The sequence below is a fragment of the Myotis nattereri genome (assembly GCF_964212035.1).
Source record: "Myotis nattereri genome assembly, chromosome: 2".
NCBI classification, from domain to species: Eukaryota; Metazoa; Chordata; class Mammalia; order Chiroptera; family Vespertilionidae; genus Myotis; species Myotis nattereri.
In genome coordinates this window covers 134,443,742-134,464,269 of record NC_138076.1, presented here as the reverse complement: position 1 = coordinate 134,464,269, position 20,528 = coordinate 134,443,742, and the positions used below count along the sequence as shown (strand labels likewise).

General features: G+C 37.3%; 1 protein-coding gene across 3 annotated transcripts in view; it reads right to left on the bottom strand.

Moving 5' to 3' along the window:
* The window catches only part of MGAT4C (MGAT4 family member C), a 775,861-nt gene that overhangs the window by 339,306 nt on the left and 416,027 nt on the right, over positions 1-20,528 (bottom strand). For all 3 annotated transcript variants that reach the window (XM_081084486.1, XM_081084487.1, XM_081084485.1), the window contains exon 2: positions 18,924-18,984. The gene's annotated coding sequence lies outside the window, so the exon portion shown is untranslated. The remainder of the gene's footprint in view (positions 1-18,923; positions 18,985-20,528) is intronic.

Here is a 20,528-nt window from a genome sequence, read left to right as displayed (position 1 = left end):
TCATACGCAGAGCAGGGCAATTGGGAGGTTGTGATTCCACCCTCAGTCACGCTCAGGATAGGGCCAATTGGGGGGTTGGGGCACCATCCCCTGTCACACTCAAGGCAGAGTCGATGGGGAGGTTGCGGTGCCACCCCCTGTCACACACAGAGCAGGGCCAATCAGGGGGTTGGGGCATTTTTCCCCTGTCACTCATAGAGCAGGGCCCATCAGGGGGATTGGGGCTCTGTAGCCTGTCACGCACAGAAAAGGGCCAATCAGGGGGTTGGGGCGCCGCCCTCTATCACCCACAGAGCAGGGCCGATCAGGGGGTTGGGGCACTGCCACTCTCACACTCAGGGCAGGGCCGATGGGGAGGTTATGGCTCTACCCTGTCACACTCAGAGCAGGGCCTGTGGGGTGCAGCACCCTGTCACACACAGAGCCACAGGGCGATCAGGGGGTTTGGGCGCTGCCCCCTGTCACGCTGATCCCGGTGCCGGGAGGCCTCGCAGCTCTGCTGATCCCAGTGCTGGGAGGCTTATTACCCTTTTACTATATAGGATAGAGGCCTGGTGCATGGGTGGGTGCTGGCAGGTTTGCCCTGAAGGGTGTCCTGGATCAGGGTGGGGCTCCCAACTGGGGTGCCTGGCCAGCCTGGGTGAGCGGATGATGGCTGTTTGCAGCTGGTCACACACCCTTCAGGGTGGGGGTCCCCACTGGGGTGCCTGGCCAGTCTGGGTGACGGGCTAAGGGCTGTTTTCAGGCTGCGGGTGACTGAAGCTCCCAACTGCTCCTTTTTTTCTTTTCTTTTTTTTATTCTGGGCCAGCTTTAGCTTTGAGGCTTGGCTCCAGCTCTTAGGCCTCCGCTGCTGAAAGTAGGTTTCTGGCCTTTGCTTACAATGTTGCGATCCTGCTGGCTGAAGCCCGGCAGGTTTCTGGGGTTTTATTTAGCTTCTATGTTTGTTACATAGTTGCTTAGAGTTGCAGCTCAGAGGCCTGCAGTGGCAGGCAGGGAACATTGGAGTCCTCTGTCACTGAAGTAAGCAAGCCTCATGTTAGTTTCAAGCTGCCTAGCTGCTGGCCGCCATCTTGGCTGGCTGTTAATTTGCATATTGCCCTGATTAGCCAATGGGAAGGGTAGCGGTTGTATGCCAATTACCATGTTTCTCTTTTATTAGATAGGATTGGTTTCAGAGAAGAAGGGAGTGGGATAGAGAGATAGAAATGTCCATGATGAGAGAGAATCACTGATTGGCTGCCTCCTGCATACAGCACACTGAGCATGAGCCCTGAACAGGAATCAAACCCTGCCCTCCTGGTTCATTGAGCTAACACTCAACCACTGAGCAACACCGGCCAGATATGATATTGTTTCTAATACATATTTCCATATGCTGACATCTCTTTTATCTTTTTTGTTCATTTTTGTTACTTATTGATTAAAATTTTTTGCATTTATTATGTTATATTTTGATATATTTATTTTGTTTTTGGTTTGATGACTTTTAACTGTAGATATTGTTGGTAAACATGTTATTTTAACTCAGAAGTAATTGGAACACATTTCAAATGTGACACTTTATGAAGTGTGAATTCTAAAGGGAAAATTATATAAAAAACATAGTTATTGTACCACTTAGAATATTTTAATTCTGTATTAGGAGGTAAAGTTGTAAGAGCATAAGTACTTTGGTAACACATCCATAAAGAAACAAGGATTTTGTTTTGTTTTGTTTTCCTACCCGTGTAAAGCAAATAGGAAAATAGTCAATATTTCTTTTCCAGAAACATTTGCTCTCTGTCCCAGATTTATGTCTGAATGTTTACTTGGTTTGTACTATTCTCAAGAGATATAGCTTATTAGAGCACTTGGATAGAAATCTTAGTAATCTAATGACAATTGTTTTTCCCAGAGAACTGCTCTCTAATGATTTTTATTCAACCATGCAGTATTAAAATGACATGTTCAGTTTTAAATGAGAGTTTTAAAATTATTTCAGCTATTGTAATACCTATTATAAAATAAGTGTCCATTATTCTGACCTATAGCAGGTGTGTAGAAGCAAATCAATTATTTTAATATAAATGTTGCCTAGTTCACTGATGCTTTACACAGCACGGATAATATTGGAAGCTGCCAGATCAATATCATGTGTGTTTATTTGTAGTAGGTAGACATTCAAACACAGGCATTTATGTTGTTGATGTAGATTTGGTTATTTCTAACAGAATTTAGTTCACAGTAATTGCTAATACTGAGGATTATAGAAAGTTGTTTTTCATTCCATTTAGTCATGAATTAAACCTCTTCCATGTCTTTCCATAAGAAGTTCTCATTAATCATTACATACTTAGGACATACAAATCAATTATTACTTATTTAGAACTTATAGCTTTGTGAATCAGGGTGCAAAAATTCCTTAACCAAATTCACAGATAAATGCACAATGTACTATTGGCATAGGGTTCCAGTTCTAACTGTGCAATTAGAAAGACTTGTGGTTCAATCTTGACTTTACTACGTTGACTGGATTGAGGCAAATCTAAACTTCTCTATAGCTCAGTTTATTTATCTGTAAAGTAAGCAAAGTAAAAGGACCTAAAGGAGGTCCTGTATTAAAAGCAATACCATTAGTTCCTGACTTAGGCCTCTCTGTGTGGTCATTTTAATTTCAATATCATCAAGGAGCAATCCTTTTTTGTTCGTTTGTTTGTTTGTTTGTTTTATTAATCCTCACCTGAGGATATTTTTTTCTATGGATTTTTAGACAGAGTGCAAGAGATGGAGAGAGAGAGAGTGAGAGAAAGAAACATTAATGTGAGAGAAACACATCAGATTGACTGTCTTCCACAGAGGCCAAGGATTGAACCTGCAACCAAGGTATGTGCCCTTAACTAGAATCCAACCTGGCATCTTTCAGTCCTCCGGCCAACACTCTAGTCTCTGAGCCAAACTGTTTAAGGCCAGAATTGCATTCTTAATGTCAGAATGATGGGATGAGCATTGCATAAGCTTTGAAGTTAGAAAGAGCATCTGGACTTTGGTAACTGGTTGTGTTTTTGAGTAGATTATGTTAATGATATGAATCTGCTTATTATTTATAAAAATGAGCATCAGCCCTGGCCAGATAACTCAGTTGGTTAGAGCATTGTCCCCAAGCTGGGAGTTGAGTCCCCTATCAGACACATACAAGAATCAACCAATGCATACATAAATAAGTGAAACAACAAATTGATGTTTTTTTCTCTCTCAAATCAATAAAATAAAATAAAAAACAATAACCATATTTTCTTTTCATATGTTTTTAAATGATTAATTCTAATCTTTTTTGTAGTAAGTAGCCAATAAATATTAGTTTTATTTCCTGTCCAGCCACTCAGATGAAAATAAGCATCATAAAGCCTTAAGTCCATTAGGTTTTTGGTAACAAATTGATAAAATTTGTATTACAGAAAATGTATATAAAATACTAAAGAGTAAGAAACTTTTAATTTGTAAATATACATGTATAATATTTTATGTCACTGAAACAAAATTATGTTTGTAGAACCAACAACACATCTAGTCACTTAAAAAAATCAAAACAAAACAAAAATCACTTGAACTTCCTCACCTCTGGTAGTGTGCAAATATTGTACCAGTTTTTCTTGTCCAAACAAAAAATATTCAACAGACTATGAACAATGATGAGTAAAAGCAATTAACAATTAAAGAAAAAATATTTTAACTAAAAAATGTCACTCTAAAGGGCCTTATGTCACTATCCCTAAAACAAGAGCACCACCAATACGGTAGAAAGGCAGTTAAGGAGAGTGATTTCAGTCAGAGAGAGAGACATGCCATGTAATCTCACTTATATGTGGAATCTAATGAACAAAATAAACTGACTTATAGATACAGAGAACGGACTGACGGCTCTCAGGGGGAGGGGGAATGAGGGTCTGGTTGCAAAGGTAAAGGTATTAAGTGAAAAAAAAAAAACACAAAACCTCATGGACAGACAACAGTATAGTGATTACCAGAGGCAAAGGAGGGTTGGGGGAAGCTGGAGAGGGCACAGTAAATGGAGCTAAAAGATGATGGAAGGACCCCTAGCTGGTTTGGCTCAGTGGATAGAGCATCAGACTGTAGGCCTAAGGGTCCCAGTTTTGATTCTAGTCAAGGGCACAGGCCTTGGTTGCAGGCTCCTCCATTGCCCCGGCCCTGGCCAGGGAGCGTGCAGGAGGCAACCAATAGATGTATTTCTCTCACTTTGATGTTTCTCTCTGTCTTTCTATCTCTCTTCCAGTCTCTCTAAAAATCAATGGAAAAATATCCTGGGGTGAAGATTAAAGAAAGAAAGATGATGGAAGGAGATTTGACTTGGGTAGTGAACACACAATATAATATGCAGATGATATAGTGTAGAATTGTACCCCTGAAACCTGTATAATTTTATTAACCAATGTCACTCCAATAAATCCAATTTTAAAAATTGAAAAATGAAATATACAAAAAGGAGGGGGATTTAGACAAGCTGCATTTTGATGTCAGGAATCTTCTTATGTGACTGTCTCAAGTACCAGAACATGGGGTTCAGACTCCCATTCTTAAATTTTCCCTAAAGTAACTAGGACCATCTATATAAATATAAAACCCTAATATGCAAATAGACTGAATGGTGGAACAACCGAACAATCGAACAACCAGTCTCTATGATGTGCCCTGACCACCAGGGGGTGCGCACAGAACATGGCAGGTGTCAGCAGCAGGCGGCAGAGCATGGAACATGGCAGGCTTCAGCAACAGGATGGGGGAGCAGTCGAATGGGGGGGCAGGACCAAGCAAGGCACCAGTTGCTATCATCGAGGCGAGACTCTGGTGGTTACTGAAAATTCTTTGCTCCCATGTGCCATGGTCCCACAACTGCTGCCAGCACCCACACCTGCTGCTGTCTGGCCCCGCTCAAGCCTGAGGGCTTCTCCACCTCCCCCTGCTCCTGAGGGGCAATTGGGAGAGCAGCTGCTGCTCTCACCCACTGATGGTGCTGGCCCCACTCACACCCGCTGCTGTAGCCAGCCCCAATCATGTGAGCAAGGCTGGCGCCAACAGCACATGGGAGTGGCAGTAGTGAGAGCGGGGCTGGCGGCAGACAGGGGACTGGGGGCCGCAGTGGGAGGGGCCGGGTGGGGGCACAGAGGATGAGCCAAGACCTACCCCTGTGTCCACCACAGCCTCACAGCCCACAGTTCTTTTCAAAGTGAACAAATTTGTGCACTGGGGCCCTAGTACTATTATAATGATTATAATCAGTTATGTAAGTAAACAAATATATAAATATGCAACTACTAATGCAAAGAGACTGTAAAACATTCTTATCATCATAACTTTACGGTAATAAAAGGACATAATATTTCACCATCACCTTAAGGTCCTGCAATACTCAATACTACAAACTGCCCACAAAATGTTGTCACTATGTACATATACTTAATTAATATTAAGTAAGGGGTGAGAAAATGCAAGTTTTACTTTTGCTACTTTCTCCATCTGGCTTGTTGGAATAAATATATTTTCACTCAATTATCTATTGATTTAGGGCATGGTGCTGAGGTAGGGAAGTAGGAAGAACTGGGGAAATAAAATTTTCTCAGGATTTTAACATCTGTGGGGAGGTCCTGCAAATGGGAGTTGTGGACAATGTTTGGAACTATTGTTTGTTTGAATAATATTTCTGATATCACCATTTATTTAATTAAGGCAACCTTTATAATAGAGAGATCTTTCTGGAAACTGTCATATATATGTGCTGCAGACTCATACAGATTTTTTGGAACTTAAGTACAAAGGACAGCTCTTAAAATCCCATAAGACACTCATGCTCACCATGTCAAAGAATTCATTTGACATTAGTACTAAATGCCAAGATTCAGAAAAATAAAGTTGAATTTGAAGCCTTATTCATTAGGGAAGTCCTAAAAGGTCTTGGCTTTCTCTGAAGATATTTCTGGAGATTTACTGAGAAATTTCTAGGTACGGATTTATGGCATAACAGTGTTTCTAACATTTCTCTGCAACTTGGGAGAAAATGTGTGTGTATGCACATCTATACTAATAAAAGCCTAGGTGATCGTCACACCCTCACATCATCACAAGATGGCTGCCCCAATGTCGTCACAAGATGGGGTGACTGGGCCAGCAGGGAAGGGCAGTTGGGGGCGATTGAACCGACACGGGAGCTGTTAGGGGGTGATCAGGCTGGCAGGCAGGTGAGCGGTTAGGAGCCAGCAGTCCCGGATTGTGAGAGGGATCCCAGATTGGAGAGGGTGCAGGCTAGATTGAGGGACATGCCCCCAGTGCATGAATTTAGTGCATCAGGCCTCTAGTTTACATATATTTTAAATGAGCAGTCATTACTGCATTTTTTAATATTCTAAATGATCCACTTTTAAATATATCATCAGATGATAAAGCTAGTTATGCTATAACAGGGCCCCAAAAGACAGTTTTTCTTTTGGGGCCCTGTTAAAGGCCAACATGTAACAACATATCACACACAATGAATTATAAGTTTGAAAATATCCATTTATTTGAAAGCCTTTCTAATGTCACTCTGAAATATTGCCATGCAGACCACTTTCTTAGTTTCACATTTTTTTCTAAGACAGATTTCATATCTTTCATGCTGTTGTCAGAAACTGTGTAAGATGGGATGAGGACTAAGCAGATAATAGTTACTGAAAAGCTTATGTCTGGGCCGACATAATACAACAGATGAGAGTAATTATGTTTCTTTTTATTCAAAATAAGGAATAATAATCATGCACACACAGAGTTATTGTGAGGATTAAATGAGATAATCCATATAAGAGAACTCTGGCACATAAATACTGGCCATTGTTGTAGTTGTTGTTATTATTATTATTATTATTATTATATCAACAAATGGTGCCTCAACATATTGATATATAACAATACAATTTTTAATTGTTGCTTTTAATACTCATTATATAATTATATTTATTTGTATATTATTCTTTATTCTTACCACTATTTCTAGATGAATATCTCTATTTCTATCTTCATACATGAATACATGTATATCCTATCTAATAAAAAAGAAACATGGTAATTAGCCATACATCCACTACCCTTCCCATTGGCTAATCAGAGTGATATGCAAATTAACTGCCAGCCAAGATGGCGGCCGGCAGCCAGGCAGCTTGAAGTTAAGATGAGGCTTGCTTGCTTCAGTGACGGAGGAAACCAACGTTCCCCGCCTGCCTTGCCGACCTCTGAGCTTGCAGTTTGAAACATTGTTACAAATGTAGAAGCTAAAAAAAACCCCAGAAACCTGCTTTCAGCCCGCTGGGATCTCAGAGCTAGAGTTGATACAGTGTTTTGATTATAGAACCCAAAGAAACCAGATACCTGCTTTCAGCATCAGAGGCCTCAGAGCTGGAGCCAGAGCTAAAGCTGGCCCAGAATAATAAAAAAAGATAAAAGGAGCGGTTGGGAGCTTCAGTCACTTGCCAGCCTGAAAGCAGCCCTCAGCCCCTCACCCAGACTGGCCAGGCACCCCAGTGGGGACCCCCACCCTGATCCAGGACACCCTTCAGGGCAAACCAGCTGGCACCCACCCATGCACCAGGCCTCTATCCTATATAGTAAAAGGGTAATATGCCTCCCGGCACTGGGATCAGCGTGACAGGGGGCAGCACCCAAACCCCCTGATTGGCCCTGCTATGTGTGTGACAGGGTGCGGCACCCCAAACCCCAACACCCCCCCCCCACGGGCCCTACTCTGTGTGTGATGGGGTAGAGCCATAACCTCCCCATCAGCCCTGCCCTGAGTGTGACGGTGGCGGCGCCCCAACCCCCTGATCCGCCCTGCTCTGTGTGTGACAGGGGGCGGTGCCCAAACTCCCCTATCTGCCCTACTCTGTGAGTGACGGGGGGAGCTCCTCAACCCCCTGATCAGCCCTGCTCTGTGAGTGACAGGGTTCGGAGCCCCAACCTCCCTGATGGGCCCTGCTCTGTACGTGATGGGGGGCAGCACCCCAAACCCCTGAGTGGCCCTGCTCTGTGCTTGACAGGGGGTGGCGCCGCAACCTCTCCATCGACTTTGCCTTGAGTATGACAGAGGACGGTGCCCCAATCCCCCAATTGGCCCTACCCTGAGCGTGACTGAGGGTGGTATCGCAACCTCCCAATCTTCCCTGCTCTGTGCATGACAGGGGGCGGCGCCCAACTCCCCAATCAGCCCTGCTCTGAGCTCAACCACGGGCTGCACCTAGGGATTGGGCCTTCCCTCTGCCACCCAGTAGCAGGCCTAAGCCAGCAGGTTGTTATCTCCAGAGGGGTCCCAGATTGTGAGAGGGCACAGGCCGTGCTGAGGGACCCCCCTTCCCGCCGAGTGCACAAATTTTTGTGCACCGGGCCTCTAGTGTTTATATATTTAATCAGCTAAAATTAATATCACTTGTTAAATAATACTCAGTAAACTTCTTAAACTCAATTATATGTATAACTGTATAAGCATTTGTTTATGCTTTCTATTTATATGTGTGACTTTGTAAGGCATATCTAAATAAGGTATTAAAATTAGTCCAGTTAGTAGATATTACAGCAGTAATCAGAATCATTTCTTGAACATTGACTTTGAAAGAGTTTGTACATTTCTTTTTACTTATAAAAACAGCAGTCACCCTCTCTTTCCTCATTTTCTTCACCCTAGTCCTGGAAACACTTTCAACTTGTACAACTGCTTTCTGTACCAGTGCTACTTCTTGTTTTGGGCACCATATACTGATTGTCCCAATTAAATTCTTCACTAGGACAGTAGAGAATGTCACACTCTTTTCTTCCTCCTCCCTAACTGTCCATGCGCAACCTTCCTATAACTCTTTCCTCCTATTTTTATTGTGATATAAAAGAAATACAAATCCAAATTTTGACAATGCAAATGACATTTACATCACACTTCAGTAGTCAATGGTAATTCATTTTCTTATTTAAATAACTCTTGTTTTTTTTTAATGGTAGTCATTTTGTTTAAACTTGTCCTGCTGTTATTTTGTTGTTATTATTTAGCCATCCCAAGGTTTACTAGCTGCCTCAATCTGCTGGCAAACTGGTCAGACACAGTGGGTATTTTATCAATTTCGTCTTTCTGAAGAAAGTTCTAACAGAGTTTTCTGACGCTCACAGTTGGCCTGCTCTCTATCTAGCACACAGCTGTTATCCTGGGGATGTCTGTTGCTTCTCATTATTTAAACCTCTCATTTTATTTGTGTATGTGTTTATATTTTTTATACTTATCTTTGTTTTGGTGGATAACATACTTTAGTACGTTCCTCAAGAAAGGATACTGAAAATTAATGCTTTAATACCTTGAATATTCAAAGTGGTATTTAATCTATGCCTACATTTGACTGATACTTTCTAAAGAACTGTCTCTATATGTAGAAGTCTAGAGTGGAAGTAATTTTTTCTCAAAAGTTTTTGTGTTATCATGCTTTGTTAAAATATTTAACACAACACATTTTAACTTTTGGAATCATATAACATCTTGATATTTAATGATCTAGGCCTTTCCTAGATCTTATTCATCATTTTGTTCTGTTCTTTCCTTTAAGAAATATTTACCATCACAATTTCTGTAGATATATTTGCCTTTAAAAATTTTGGCCTGTGAAAACATCTGAATTTGTTGGAAAACAAGTGCTCTTATCCCTGAAAGCTTGCAGAAACATCAATATTTCTGAAAATTTACAATGACAAACCTCATTTTTGTTTTCATTTATTGTAATGAGTACTTAGTAGATTTGCAATCTGCAATATATCTTTTGCATTTATTAAAAACTATTGAATTATTTTACTGATAATGTCTCCATCCATTTTAGTTATAGTTTTTGAAATTCCATAATTCAAATAGTGAAACTCCTAGGTGAATCTACCAATTTGCTTTTCTTTTCTATTTTTCATCTCTTTATATTTTTGCTTTCCTTTTTGGTAATTGTTCTCATTTACTCTCCAAAACTATATTCTAGTTCTATGCTGAGCCATATTGGTGCTGAGGCAAAATAATGTTGTCTTTATTTTAACAATTATTATTTGATTCATTTTACTTATGCATTGATTTTTATTTTTTTAAATATTGCACTGGCCTGACAGGTGGGGCTCAGTGGTTGAGTGTCGACCTATGAACTAGGCAATCACAGTTTGATTCCAGGTCAGGACACATGCCCTATGGGCTCAATCCCCAGTGGGGTGTTCAGGAGGCAGCCAATTAATGATTCTCTCTCATCATTGACATTTCTATCTCTCTCCATGTCTCCTTTCCTCTCTGAAATCAATAAAAATATATTTAAAAAGATATTGTACTCAAATATAATTTACTTGTATTACTGAATTAATTGGAGTGCCTCAATTGATCCACCTTAGTCCTAACTCTGCTTAATGTTCCCTGACGTGTATCTTTTCTTAAATCTGAGTAAACCTAATACTGATTGAAGCCTCTTGAGTTTGGTGGATTTTAAAAATATGAAAACAAAAATTGGAGAAAATGGGATAAAAAAGAAATAAGAATTAAAAACAAAACAAAACAAAACACTGACATAATATGCTTAAGTATATGTAAAGATATTTTCACCAAAAACTGGTTTCTATTTTCAAAACACAAAATGTCCAGAGAACTAATAGTCTTCATTTTTAACCAATGTCTATTTTTGCTTCCACGCTATTCCATCATCCAGAATTAGAGGTATCTTGTGCTGCAAATAAATTTGGGGAATTCTGCAGCTTTATGTCACTTTTCTTATTACTTACCTTTCCCCACTGATGGCTTAGAGTTTATTTTTCTCATGTGTATGTTATTTACCTTTATGTAGTTCAGAGACCACCCAGCTTGCAAAATATTGTTGCTTTGTTCTCAACTCTCATTCTCCCCTAACTTAAAGGTGTGTGTTTAAAAATAAACAAACAACCTCTTTAGCGTCATTTTTGTAGTGTTTGAAAGTCATGGAAGGCAGAGGTAAGTGTTCTGTTTACCATCTTTACCTGAAATGTGACCTAAATGTTCATTGTATTTACACTATACTATCATCTTTATCAGCACAAAAAAGAATGACACGAGTCAAAATTTCTGCAATGAGATCCAAGATGTGTAAAATATGTTTATCTTTAATAGAAGGTTGTAAGCATCTACTATGTACCAGTTGCTATACTCTCAGTTGAACATGTAATCTTTTAGGAAAAGAGACATATAAATGGGCATTGTGTAGCGTCTGAAATGTGTTCTAGCAGAAAAAATCTCCAGGTGCTGTGGGTACAACCAGGAGGAAGTTGAGCCATGGCTCAGTAGTTCAGGGAAAAATCTCCAAGAAAATAGAACTTGTAAGTGGAATCATTAAAAAAATTACAACTAAGTAGTACAATAATAACAGGGAATGGAGAGGGACTGCTCCAGCTAATATAACAGCAATACATGTGTAATTCTGGAAGGATTACTCCAATAGTCCATCCAGCATTTCATTTATGTATGTATGTATGTATGTATGTATGTATGTATGTATGTATGTATTATTTTTATTTTGTATTGAATTTATTGGAGTGATACTGGTTAATAAAATTACATAGGTTCCGTGTATATAATTATACAATATATCATCTGTGTATGGTATTGTGTATTTACCACTCCAAGTCAAGCCTCTTCACGATATTTAGAGCTCAGAATGAAAGGCAGGAGGTAGGAGAATTGTAAGGATAGTTCCTCAAAAGGAAAAGTCTCTGATTCTTAACATTATTGAGTTAACTATGTCTTCCCTAAATAAGAACACTACATATTGACAATAGATATGTAAACTAGATTTAAAGGCATGAATTTACTACTTGACCCACCAAATAGTATGTTGGCTTTTCGGTTTATTTAGGTAAAGGATAACATTTGTAATAGATGCACTCTAGATGCTAGAAGCATAAAAGTATTCAATTCATGATGGATACATGACAAACAAATGCCAAAAGAAGAAACTGTCTTTTACTGATCCTAAGATACAGAACTGTGTTAGAAACACTGAAAGCACAAACTGATTCTTGACATTCCATTAAAATACTAAGGTTAGAGTCTTGACAAAGCTTTTTAACAAACTGATATGACCTTTCATTCCAGTGAGCATCTCTCAGTGATTTAAATATGTCATCATGGAAAATACAGTCAACAAAAGGAATGGCACCAAAGAGAATTTTTTAAAATGTCTTGGTTTTCAGAAAGTTAAAAACATATTTATACTCACGTACTAAGTGCTTTGTCTTTTTGTTAGAAAACAAAATGACTAAGAGCTCATATTTTTAAAGGGCTTAGCTGTACCTTAATTGTCACATTCTAATGCACTGCTAAAAATGACATTTCAACTTAATGGCTTTCCACCAAGAAATTGTTCTTGGCATTTCTTTGTCTATGTATTCACAATTAATTAACCCTTAGCTAGCTCCATTAAAATAATTAATATGATGAAGATATTGGCATGTACTTTTAAAATTATTAAAGGGTCCAGGAGTCATACTCAAAGCTACTCAAGGTAAGTATAATCACATTTGGGAGTACACATGCTAGAATAGGTATGTGAGCTAAAGAGTTGTGTCTATCTTTCCCACAAAATTGGTATTTATTTTACTATGAATAGTATTTACTCAGGCTATTTACTTCTCACCTTTCTATTATATAAGTACTCTCTCATATACTCCTTTTTAAAAAATATATATTTTATATATTTCAGAGAAGAAGGAAGATGGAGAGAGAGTTAGAAACATCAAATGATGAGAAACAATCATTGATCCGCTGCTTCCTGCACACTCCCTATTGTGGATCAAGCCTGCAAACTAGGGAATGTGCCCTGACCTGGAATTGAATCGTGACCTCCTGGTTCATAGGTCGATGCTCAACCACAGAACAACAGTGGGAAGGCTCTCATATACACTCTTGAGAATATTTTATTCATGATAGTATACTCAAAATGGAAACATATTTATTTTTTCCCAAAATAGAAGGAAATACTAAGTTATATGTTTTATTATAAATTATTACAATTTTTACAGGAAAAAAATGATGGTGGAGTCTCAAAGTCATGAATGGTTTCTATAAAAATTCACTTTGATTCTCCTCTAAGCTGTTTTGTAAAATAAAGCCAGATTAAGTGATACTCGTACACTTATGCACAGTCACGTTTTTGGAGTGCATGTATGTATAAGTATGTATGCATGTATAGGGCACATACAAAAGGAGAATCCTATAGTACCATATACTAGATTTTTCTGGACTATTATTTAAAATAATCACATTTTATTTTTTATGCTTCTAAAACAAGAAAATTGCATACATACAGGGGGGCGATGCTACATGCCAGCAGAATCCCAATTCTTTAACAAGGGTTAAATCTTGCACAGTATTATCCTAATGTACTATAAAAAAATAACTTTTATCTGCAGCAGTTGCCTACATAATATATATTCCTACATTTAGTTAATGCACCTCTTGAAATAAGCTACTAATTCTTTTTTAAAAATTTTTTATTGATTAAGTTATTACATATGTGTCCTTATTCCCACATTACCGCATCGCCTCCACCCCCCTGTTGTCTGTGTCCATTGGTTAGGCCTATATGCTTGCATATAAGTCCTTTGGTTGATCTCTCCCCCTTACCCCCACCCACCCCTACCTTCCCTCTGAGGCTTGACGGTCTGATTGATGCTTCTCTGTCTCTGGATCTGTTTTTGTTCATCAGTTTATGTTGTTCATTATATTCCGTAAATGAGTGAGATCATGTGATATTTATCTTTCTCTGACTGGCTTATTTCACTTAGCATAATGCTTTCCAGTTCCATCCATCCTGTTGCAAATGGTAAGAATTCCTTCTTTTTAACTGCAGTCTAGTATTCCATTGCATAGATGTACCAGTTTTTTTTTAATCCACTCATCTACTGATAGGGACTTAGGCTGTTTCCAAATCGTACCTATGGTGAATTGCGCTGCTATGAACATAGGGGTGCATATATCCTTTCTGATTGGTGTTTCTAGTTTCTTGGGATATATTCCCACAAGTGGGATCACTGGGTCAAATGGGAGTTCCATTTTTAGTTTTTTGAGGAAACTCCATACTGTTCTCCACAGTGGCTGCACCAGTCTGCATTCCCACCAGCAGTGCAAGAGGGTTCCTTTTTCTCCACATCCTTGCCAGCACTTGTAGTTTGTTGATTTGTTTATGATAGCCATTCTGACAGGTGTGAGATGGTACCTCATTGTCATTTTGATTTGCATCTCTCAGATGATTAGTGACTTTGAACATGTTTTCATATGTTTTTTGGCCTTTCTTCTGTCTTCTTTCGAAAAGTAACTATTTAGGTCCGTTGCCCATTTTTTGATTGGGTTGTTTATCTTCCTTTTGTTAAGTTGTATGAGCTCCCTGTAAATGTTGGAGATTAAACCCTTATCGGTGATAGCATTTGCAAATATGTTCTCCTATGCAGTGGGCTTTCTTGTTGTTTTGTTGATGGTTTCCTTTACTGTAAGCTACTAATTCTTACTAAACAACTTCTGTGCCTTTTCTTATGCCATTCCCTGTGCTAAAAACTCCTTCAGCTTCCTTCAAGCTTAGTGTCAATCTGTTTGATGCTGCTTTGTCCCTGCTTCTATTTTTGTTCATCAGTTTATGTTGTTCATTATATTTCACAAATGAGTGAGATCATGTGATATTTATCTTTCTCTGACTGGCTTATTTTGCTTAGCATAATGCTCTCCAGTTCTATACATGCTGTTGCAAATGGTAAGAATTCCTTCTTTTTTACAGCAGCGTAGTATTCTATTGTGTAGCTATGAAACTTCAGTGGGAAGGCAGGGGAGGGTTAGGGGGGGGGGGAGAGATCAACCGAAGGACTTGTATGCATGCATATAAGCATAACCAATGGACACAGACACTAGGGGGATGAGGGCATGTGCCTGGGGGTTGGAGAGGCCAGGAGGAGGTCAATGGGGAGGGGCGGGGAGGAGACATATGTACTACTATTTGTAAAACTTTAAACAATAAAAAAGAGAAAGGATGCAATAAAAAATTAAAATAAAAAAAGAGCTTAGTGTCAAATTACTCTCAGCATATGCTATTGCTACTTCTCACATCTGGAAATAAACGTGTGTTCTTCTGAATAACATTAACATTTTCAACTTCTGCTTTATAGATAAAGCTCTACTGTATTTTTAAAGTGGATATTGAATTTCCTTACTATATTGATTTAATCAGGTGAGAGTTAAAACAATTTAAAATAGTAAATCCCCTACAGACTTTTGTACACAGTTTTACACATAATCAGTCCTCAATAAATGCTTGTAAAGTAAATGGATGTTTCTAATAATCATATTTTTTCTTTACACTATTGAAAAGGTATCTATAGAAAAAATTTAATTACTGAGGAAATACTAGTTAAATATTTCATGGCGCTTAATATTTAATAAGTTTCAGTAGGTTTTCACTGTGTAGTGAAGAAACTACTGAAGTTTGAAGCCTGATGACTTCTCTATATACAATGTGTATTTGTAATTATTTCATTAAAAAAATTGGTGGTTATGTAATGTTTGGTACTAAGTATAAATATATAGTAGATTTTTATATGATCTTATTTAAGGAATTACTTGGTTTTAATTATCTGATTTCATTCACTCAACACATTTTTTTATTTTATTATTTTCAGGCACTTTGCTAAGCACAGTATATTATGCTTAAGCTTTGTAGAAGTGACACAAAAATAAACAGGTAAATAATTCTCACTCTACATATGCATATATCTATATATAAAAATGTAGATAAAATGCTTAAAATTATGGTAAATGCTAAGAGGCAAAAAAGTCTGTAGGGATAATGGCTAGATTAGATAGCTAGAAAAGCCTTTTTGAAGATGTGACATTTTTAGCTAATTAAGCAGATTCTGAAAGGTGGGAGCTTACTGATGTACAGAATAAAGGAAAATTCATAATAAAACTGTTTAAAAATACTATTATATCTGAGCAACAAAATACTTGTTAAATCCTTTAAATGTCTAACAAAATAGTTGTTTCTTTGAATCGCTCTAAAAATAATCTAAATTTAGTCAGTTTATTAAATTTTTAAAAGAGACAATACTTTATAATGAGGTATAGAGTAGCTTTTTATAAAGATATGTAAAATTCAAAGTTTAGACTTTCTAAAATCTCTATGAAAAAAAAAGACTAGAATGTAGAGAAGAAGGAAGAAATATGCCTAATTATGTGTATTTTGCATTTAGCATAATGCTACTTTTTTTTCTTAGTTTTATGAACTAGTTCTGTTTTTTTTCTTTAAAAATGCTTACTAGACATTTAAAACTCTAAGATAATATTATTAAATATATTTATTAACACTTCTGTTTATTAGGATACATTTGAAGGTTTGAAGATCATAGTCTAATTTAAGTATTGGGAAATGTGAAGAATGTATTATTTAAATATTGTAAATTATGCATAAGTGATCTAATGGATTCTCTTGGCATTACCCTATGTATGCTTTAATAAGAAAATTCTGATTTATGATATATAATTAGTAGTTTCAAAACAGAAAAAAATAAAAAAGACATCATATGAGTACAGCCTAAAATCATCATTTTAATCCAGTTGGAAGAGTTTTCCCTTTGCTACTTCATGAAATGATCAAGTTTGTTTCACATTGAAATACAGAATACCAGGAACAATTTTAAAATAGAGAAAACTTATCAATTTTTTTAAAAGAACCTGAATCCAATAAAGCTTTTATTTTTTATTTAAAAAAAAATATATATATATGTATTGTTGATTTCAGAAAGAAAGAAAGAAAGAAAGAAAGAAAGAAAGAAAGAAAGAAAGAAAGAAAGAAAGAAAGAGGGAAAGAAAGAAAGAGGGAAAGAGAGATAGAAAGATCAATGATGAGAGAGAATCATTGATTGGCTGCCTCCTGCACTCCCCCTACTGGGGATCAAGCCCATAACCCCAGGCATGTGCCCTTGACTGGAATCAAACTTGGGACCCTTCAGTCCACAGGTCGATGCTCTATCCACTGAGCCAAACCAGCTGGGGCAACATATCAGTTTTTATTATTAATTTATTCACAGTTAAAACTGCTGTCATTCATGTTAAAACAGCTTTAGAAATATTTCACTGATTGTTTTTTTGTAACTACCTCTTTGCCATATATTGGCTAAATATAACACAAAATAGAGCACACTGAAAACCCAAGGGAATATATTAGGTTATAGTTTACATACCCCATCATGGGCATAATTAATGAAGAAGGTATTTTTGCATTTGCTAAATATCTGAAATCCCCCCCCCCCAAAAAAAGAATCTATACTAAAGCCTCTCAGCACATTTTTAGACAAAAATAAGCATCTCATCCTTTTTATGATCTTTTCAAATTTGAACCAATGTCTCATTGTCCAAGGTGTTCCATTTTTTTCAAATTATATACAGTAATAAAGTGAAATTTCCACAGTAGAAAACTATATTACAAATAGGAAAAATCTTTATATCCTACAGCTTTTTCTTTAGAAAAATAAGCTCTGCATGTTTTCAGTTTAATTAATGCACTTAAGTGACTATGTTTTGTTTAAATATGTTAAAAAGCTATAAAAATGCATTTATCAAGATTCATCAAGAGTGAGGTCATTATTGGAATACATATCCATGACTACTTAATTATTAGAATAATGACTGTGCTAACAGCAGAAAGGTTGATTAATTTTTTTACAAACACTTGTATATTAATAGTTAAGTTTTTGTCAATCCCTTTGTTGTTAAAATATTCACAGAGATCATCTAACACATGTTCAAGTTACTAGTCTTTTAATATAAATTTAGTAGCAAGAGGCTGTATGGCTCAAGCATGTGACATCCCACCGCATAGATCTGAGGATCCCTGAATATGACCTTCTCCCAGAGGAAAACCATTTAATGCTTCGTTGCACACAGAACAGAAGGTATGAATCACAAAACATCCAGATAGACTACTGACAGGTACATCTGAATAGAATTCCTTCTCAGTCGCTTATCTGCAGCCAGGCAAGCTTGTTTCACCCTCGCTTTCAAAGATAAAGCCACATGGCATGTTGCCCTGGCAGATTCTCACACAGCAAACAGCCCCCACCATCCATCACCGGGGGGAAAGAAAGCTCTTATTATTTCAGGTATTGTGACAGGAAATAGGATAAAGTACAAATTATCTCTTAGTGGAAAATTCATCAGTCCATACAAAGCCTTATGTCTGCTCTAACTTTCATAAGCTCTGTGCTTCTTGATCTTTTACTTTTAAAATTGACAGTTGTGATACCCCAGAGTTGCAGCCATGGCAAAGTTCGAGAACAAAAAACAGCAGGTTATCAAAGATAATTTATCAGAGGCCAAACAGGGAGAAGAGATGCCAACAATTAGTAAGTAACTGAAAAACAGATCTGTGACAGATCAAGGAATTAAGGTGCACTAAGCTTTTATCTTTAATATACACCTCATTCCACTTGATAAAAAACAATGAAAAATTGAAACCCCAAATATATAGAATATTGGTTATAAACAAGATTAACAATGAATTATGTACAAGATAACATGGAAATGTTTACTTATAAGGGATCTTATTTACATATCTTGTCAACCATAAATAAATTAGAATGTCAAAACTATCTACAATGATAGGTTTTTAATTAAGTATCAATGAATAGCACAAATGTATTATGTTCTTCAAAGTTCAGTTTCTATAAATTATTAGACTTATTTTAAACTGGACAAAACAGACATATCAGTTCTCACTTTCTGCGTTTCTTATAGTACACAATTACACTTCACCAAGGCTTTCATTATATATCTCATTAAAGGCAGGTCATACCACTAGGTCAGTTACAATAGAATTCAATAGCACAAAAGAACAGGACTCACGTTTTAGGGTCAGTTGATAGTCTTTCTCCTGCAAAATCAAGCCTGTGCTTTCTTGGTAATTCTGTGTTAAAGCAAAATGACAAAAATCTTAGTTTTTCTTGACATTGTCTCTAAGAATGCATGCAAAGAAACTCCCAGTTAGTCAAGGAGACAAAAAACAAAAAAAAACAAAACAAAAAAAACGCATTAAAGAGTACTGATTTGTAAATTTGGTCCTTCTCCTACTCCCATCTGTTTGCAAAATTTCTGCTCAATCAACTAATTACTGTAGAAACTCAACTATGGCTGTGGTCAGTTAATGAAATGTAGGTCTGGGATTAGCTTCCATAAACATGAGTTAATGCTTAGACATCTAGAATTGGAAGAGATAAGGGTGATTCTGGGAAGGAAAAAAAAAACAATTTTGAGACTGTACAATATGATAGATTTAGCTAAATTAATTGCTGTGCTATATATGAGGTTATTCATAGTATTCTAAATGTGTAAATAAATGTAAGCAAACTACTTTGAAAATATTACCAACACTATCTTCAATGACAATTTGGGGAATATAAATATCGCTACTAAATTTAAGTTATTTGAAATTGCACAGGTTTAATTAGATAGAATAGAAGTCCTTTACAGCCACAATCATTTAAGCATTATTAAACACTAGTGGCCCGGTGCACAAAGTTTGTGCACATTAAAAGGTAATTAGCCATGGCTGGTTTGGCTCAGTGGATAGAGCATCAGCCTTCAGACTAAAAGGTCTCATGTTTGATTCTGGCCAAGGGCACATACCCGAGTTGCGGGCTCGATCCCCAGTGTGGGGCATGCAGGAAGCAGCCAATCAATGATTCTCTCTTATCATTGATGTTTCTATTTTTCTCTTGCTCTCCCTTCCTCTGTAAAATCAATAAAAACTATATTTAAAAAAGGGAATTAATTAGGGAAATATTTTAATATTGCTATTTGCCCTTTCTCTAGAATAAAAGTGTCAGAGATGAAAGAAAACTAGTAAAATGTATATGAAAATTTCCCTCCTGTCAGAGTCTGGGGTGTGCCATGGGACTCAAAGTCAAGTCTCCACCCACTCATGCGCGCCTCAAAATTGTGCAAGACCCAGACCTGGTGGGCCCCACCTCCACCTCGGCCTGGCTCCAGGTGGGAGGTGTGGTCTTAGGTCCTCAGGCCCCAGCGCCAGGGGAAGGGGTGCGGCCTCAGGTCCCCTGGCCCAAGCATGAGGGCACGAGGGCATGAGGGTCTGATGACCATTTGCATATTAGCTCTTTATTATATAGGATCTTTTCAAATGTGCAAGCACTTCAGTTAGCAGGCATTAAAATTGTTATTTCTGCTATATCTGTTTCTGTTTATATTGAGTCATTAAGATACAATGCACTTTAACATCATCAGTAATTTCTTTGAAGTTTCAGTAAATAGAGAACTAAAATGTTCAACAAAATATTTACCTCTACTGTGTATCACAATATTAAGGTCAGTTTATTTTATAGGCATTACAAACTACAACATATAATCAAAACAGTTAGTTTTAATATTTAAAATGTCAAATACCATATGTATATTTAACACTTTATATAAATCATGTAAATATAGAGTCATGTA